The sequence below is a fragment of the Haliotis rubra genome, unplaced genomic scaffold, assembly GCF_003918875.1.
Source record: "Haliotis rubra isolate DU_JTF1 unplaced genomic scaffold, ASM391887v1 Scf176, whole genome shotgun sequence".
Classification (NCBI taxonomy): Eukaryota; Metazoa; Mollusca; class Gastropoda; order Lepetellida; family Haliotidae; genus Haliotis; species Haliotis rubra.
Genome location: NW_025765736.1, coordinates 818,202 through 824,786, shown reverse-complemented (window position 1 = coordinate 824,786; position 6,585 = coordinate 818,202). Strand labels below are relative to the sequence as shown.

General features: G+C 38.3%; 1 long non-coding RNA gene across 1 annotated transcript in view; it reads left to right on the top strand.

Annotated features, from left to right (window-relative positions):
- The first annotated feature begins 1,393 nt into the window (after positions 1-1,393).
- LOC124273069 overlaps positions 1,394-6,585 on the top strand; it is a 49,692-nt gene continuing 44,500 nt past the window's right edge. Inside the window, exon 1 of the long non-coding RNA XR_006897535.1 lies at positions 1,394-1,754. This is a non-coding gene — a long non-coding RNA (uncharacterized LOC124273069). The remainder of the gene's footprint in view (positions 1,755-6,585) is intronic.

Here is a 6,585-nt window from a genome sequence, read left to right as displayed (position 1 = left end):
TATCACAATCTCTACCCGTATCACAGTCTGTGCCCATATCACAATGTGTACCCGTATCTGTATCAGCATCCACACCAGCATCGCCATCTGTGTCTGCGTCAACAACATCTGACACAAAACTGGATTCACTGCTTGTATCTAAAGCCTCCTGCAAGTCTTCTTCTGTCTTAAGTAACTTCAGAACTTCTGTTGGTATGGAAGCTTCTGGTGAAAGACCAACTGTTGCAGACTTGCCAAACAAGGCTTCATATGGTGATATACCAATTCCTCTGTTCAGTGCAGTCTAAGTAAACTTAGGCTCAATATTTTTCGTTACACTGCTATACTGAGTCAAACCTTGTGGAAGGTTGCGTCAGGTAACCTTTGAGCGACCTATGACCGTCCAATCAAACGCGAGACCACCGAACGGATTTAACCAATCAGACAACGGCTACTATTTAGGGTTTGGCGGGACTTACAAAATGGATTTTCTCTTCCCCGGTCGCCAACACTGATCTCATAACAAATGAAAACCCGCATAAAACACAGACATATGACCTGCAGAATATACGCTTTTGGGTTTCTGTTGACATGGCTATCATTAGCTAATATTTCCGCATGCTGACATCCTTGAATACTGACAAAACGCTATTTTCAGCGACTGTTTACGTACTCTTGTGGCGTGCTTCACCATTCGTCACCACTCGCCCCTTTCCGTAAACTCCAAGAAGACTCGTCCCCCTATCGATGCTTGTCATGTGCGAAAGTACGACAAACCAATCAGAACGCGCGTAATGGATGCAGTGCTTTGATAAAAATAATTCCGACTACTTAAACCGTTTATGGCATTATGTCATTGTTTAAAAAATCATGAAAAATATCTATCGTCATATTGAAAGTACTTAGAACGTAGCTAACAGAATTGTGCTAACTAATGTGAAGTTTTTGATAAGAATCATGCAATTGACGGTGAGAGATTCAAATACACGAACGTGCGTGTGTTGACCTAACGGCTCTCACTGATCCAACGGAGTGTATTTCTGACGATCTTGCGGGCTTGTCGTGGTGATTGTACGTGCGCTTCCAACAGTTTTAGGAAATGTAATTTTAATCGTTACTAGTTTCAAAACAATATTATTATATGTGTATGTAATTAACCAACTTTAATCTTTAACATTGGGCATATATTTCACATCTCTGGGAATATTAATCTTACTTTTTTTGGTCATTCATATATTTTCAGAGAATTCATTTTAAATTTCGCTTGGGGTATGAGAGCAAGGTTACACGTATGTTCAGTTTGAGGAATATTTTAAAGTCATTTTTATTGTACTGGATGTTGTTTTGGGAACCCACGATGTAGAGAAGCGATAATATCTTCAATGAATCCTGTCTTTTTTGTTTTGAATGCTGTGATAAATCACTCATCTGCGCTAAGTAGGTTTGAAGGTAACGAAAACTTTGTTCCTGAGTGCCTATCTCTGTCAAAAACCCTTTGAGACACGTAATAGTAGAATCCAGAATTTGTGACAGATTCAGTTCGTTTCTCTGGAACATTGTGACAAGTTTCTCCATGTCTGATAACATGGAAATCGTTGCCACAAATGAAAATGTCTCCAACTCAAATTCGTCTGCTTGCGATTAGCCGCCATGCTTTCCGGTTTATGTAGCCTCGAAGCAAAGTGAAACGTAATAACAAACGTTTTGATTCCAGGCTATCATGTTCTAAAATTAGCTGATGGAGATAACCCAGTTTCTCTTTTCCAACAAACAGCGTAAGTAAATTGTTTATTTTAAAAGTCGTCGGCATTTATTATTATTATTTTAAGAAGTACAGCCAGCTCTCGTTAATCAGACACTCATTAATCCGACAATCACTTTAATCCGACAACAATTAGGGAACCATTTAAAACTGTGATAATGACTCTCGTTAATCCGACATTCTCGCATTCCGACTCCAACATACCAATGTAGCAAGTGATCATTGTAAAATACATTGTAAAAACATTCGATTATCCGACAATCAACACAGCCGGTCGGATAATGCGACCGTAAACAAACATCACACATGAAAGGTGATTAGCGTGCTTGACACCCACGTCGGTGAACATCACAATTGTTAATTCGAAACTCTGAGACTCATCTCTATACATGTGAGTATACACTGAGACACATCTCTGTTCATGTCAGTATACTCTGAGACACATCTCTATACATGTGAGTATACTCTGAGACACATCTCTGTACATGTGAGTATACTCTGAGACACATCTCTGTACATGTGAGTATACTCTGAGACACATCTCTGTACATGTGAGTATACTCTGAGGCACATCTCTATACATGTGAGTTAGCTCTGAGATACATCTCTATACATGTGAGTAAGCTCTTAGACCCATCTCTATGCATGTGAGTATACTCTGAGACACATCTCTATACATGTGAGTATACTCTGAGACACATCTCTATACATGTGAGTATACTCTGAGAGACACATCTCTATACATGTGAGTATACTCTGAGACACATCTCTATACATGTGAGTATACTCTGAGACACATCTCTATACATGTGAGTATACTCTGAGACACATCTCTATACATGTGAGTATAAACTCTGAGACACATCTCTATACATGTGAGTATACTCTGAGACACATCTCTATACATGTGAGTATACTCTGTGAGACACATCTCTATACATGTGAGTATACTCTGAGACACATCTCTATACATGTGAGTATACTCTGAGACACATCTCTATACATGTAAGTATAATCTGAGACACATCTCTATACATGTGAGTACACTCTGTTAGACACATCTCTGTACATGTGAGTAAACTCTGAGACCGATATGTCTACATGTGAGTATACTCTGAGACACATCTCTATACATGTGAGTAAACTCTGAGACCCATATGTATACATGTGAGTATACTCTGAGAAACATCTCTATACATGTGAGTATACTCTGAGACACATCTCTATACATGTGAGTATACTCTGTGAGACACATCTCTATACATGTGAGTATACTCTGGAGACACATCTCTATACATGTGAGTATACTCTGAGACACATCTCTATACATGTGAGTATACTCTGAGACACATCTCTATACATGTGAGTATACTCTGAGACACATCTCTATACATGTAAGTATAATCTGAGACACATCTCTATACATGTGAGTACACTCTGTTAGACACATCTCTGTACATGTGAGTAAACTCTGAGACCGATATGTCTATACATGTGAGTATACTCTGAGACACATCTCTATACATGTGAGTATACTCTGAGACACATCTCTATACATGTGAGTATATTCTGAGACCCATCTCTATACATGTGAGTATACTCTGAGACATCTCTATACATGTAGGTATACTGAGACACATCTCTATACATGTGAGTATACTCTGTGAGACACATCTCTATACATGTGAGTATACTCTGAGACACATCTCTATACATGTGAGTATACACTGAGACACATCTCTGTACATGTGAGTATACTCTGAGACACATCTCTATACATGTGAGTATACTCTGAGACACATCTCTATACATGTGAGTATACTCTGAGACACATCTCTATACATGTGAGTATACTCTGAGACACATCTCTATACATGTGAGTATACTCTGAGACACATCTCTATACATGTGAGTATACTCTGAGACATCTCTATACATGTGAGTATACTCTGAGACACATCTCTATACATGTGAGTATACTCTGAGACACATCTCTATACATGTGAGTATACTCTGAGACACATCTCTATACATGTGAGTATACTCTGAGACACATCTCTATACATGTGAGTATACTCTGAGACACATCTCTATACATGTGAGTAGTAGACACATCTCTGAGACACATCTCTATACATGTTAGTATACTCTGAGACACATCTCTATACATGTGAGTATACTCTGAGACACATCTCTATACATGTAAGTATACTCTGAGACACATCTCTATACATGTGAGTATACTCTGAGACACATCTCTATACATGTGAGTATACTCTGAGACACATCTCTATACATGTGAGTATACTCTGAGACACATCTCTATACATGTGAGTATACTCTGAGACACATCTCTATACATGTGAGTATACTCTGAGACACATCTCTATACATGTGAGTATACTCTGAGACACATCTCTATACATGTGAGTACACTCTGTTAGACACATCTCTGTACATGTGAGTAAACTCTGAGACCGATATGTCTACATGTGAGTATACTCTGAGACACATCTCTATACATGTGAGTAAACTCTGAGACCCATCTCTATACATGTGAGTATACTCTGAGACACATCTCTATACATGTGAGTATACTCTGAGACACATCTCTGTACATGTGAGTATACTCTGAGACACATCTCTATACATGTGAGTATACTCTGAGACACATCTCTATACATGTGAGTATACTCTGAGACACATCTCTATACATGTGAGTATACTCTGAGACACATCTCTATACATGTGAGTATACTCTGAGACACATCTCTATACATGTGAGTATACTCTGAGACACATCTCTATACATGTGAGTATACTCTGAGACACATCTCTCTACATGTGAGTATACTCTGAGACACATCTCTATACATGTGAGTACACTGTGAGTGAGTATACTCTGAGACACATCTCTATACATGTGAGTATACTCTGAGACACATCTCTATACATGTGAGTATACTCTGAGACACATCTCTATACATGTGAGTATACTCTGAGACACATCTCTATACATGTGAGTATACTCTGAGACACATCTCTATACATGTGAGTATACTACTGTGAGACACATCTCTATACATGTGAGTATACTCTGAGACACATCTCTATACATGTGAGTATACTCTGAGACACATCTCTGTACATGTGAGTATACTCTGAGACACATCTCTATACATGTGAGTATACTCTGAGACACATCTCTATACATGTGAGTAAACTCTGAGACCGATCTCTATACATGTGAGTATACTCTGAGACACATCTCTATACATGTGAGTAAACTCTGAGACACATCTCTATACATGTGAGTATACTCTGTGAGACACATCTCTATACATGTTAGTATACACTGTCAGACACATCTCTATACATGTTAGTATACTCTGTCAGACACATATCTATACATGTGATTATACTCTGAGACTCATCTCTATACATGTGAGTATACTCTGAGACCCATCTCTATACATGTAAGTATAATCTGAGACACATCTCTATACATGTGAGTACACTCTGTTAGACACATCTCTGTACATGTGAGTAAACTCTGAGACCGATATGTATCTATACATGTTAGTATACTCTGAAACACATATCTCTGAAACACCTCTCTGTACATGTGACTATATTCTGAGACCCATCTCTATACATGTGAGTAAACTCTGTGTGACCCATCTGTATACGTGTGAGTATACTCTGATACAGATCTCTATACATGTGAGTATACTCTGTGAGACATCTGTATACATGTAGGTACACCTTGTGAGACACATTTCTATACATGTGAGTACAATCTGTGAGATACATCTCTATACATGTGAGTATACTCTGAGACACATCTCTTTATTGGGCATATATTTCACATCTCTGGGAATATTAATCTTACTTTTTTTGGTCATTCATATATTTTTCAGAGAATTCATTTTAAATTTCGCTTGGGGTATGAGAGCAAGGTTACACGTATGTTCAGTTTGAGGAATATTTTAAAGTCATTTTACTGTACTGGATGTTGTTTTGGGAACCCACGATGTAGAGAAGCGATAACATCTTCAATGAATCCTGTCTTTTTTGTTTTGAATGCTGTGATAAATCACTCATCTGCGCTAAGTAGGTTTGAAGGTAACGAAAACTTTGTTCCTGGGTGCCTATCTCTGTCAAAAACCCTTTGAGACACGTAATAGTAGAATCCAGAATTTGTGACAGATTCAGTTCGTTTCTCTGGAACATTGTGACAAGTTTCTCCATGTCTGATAACATGGAAATCGTTGCCACAAATGAAAATGTCTCCAACTCAAATTCGTCTGCTTGCGATTAGCCGCCATGTTGTCCGGTTTATGTAGCCTCGAAGCAAAGTGAAACGTAATAACAAACGTTTTGATTCCAGGATATCATGTTCTAAAATTAGCTGATGGAGATAACCCAGTTTCTCTTTTCCGGATACACACCACCAAATGTTTTCACATAGACTTCTATAGTAACCTTATAATTTTTAGCCGGGTACACTCTGGCACACTCTGGCCTTTAAACTACCATGAAAACACAATATCTGGCCAACTTGTCCGGCTCGTTTTGCGAGCGCAGAAAGCGGAACAGATCAACCCCAGTTCCGCACCAAATGTCACCTACTGGAAAATATCTGTACACACAATAAGCATAAGTGATGGTGATAAAAATGACAGCACTAAATACTTAAAATTGTGGTCAGTTTTAATTTTTGGTTGGATCTGCTTTTAAAAAACAAACATATTACACTATTTCATCCAATCAGAGCTGTCACATGTCTGTCTCTCCTGACCTGCACAGGAAGCATTTGATACTGATTTAGTGTACTGGAACCT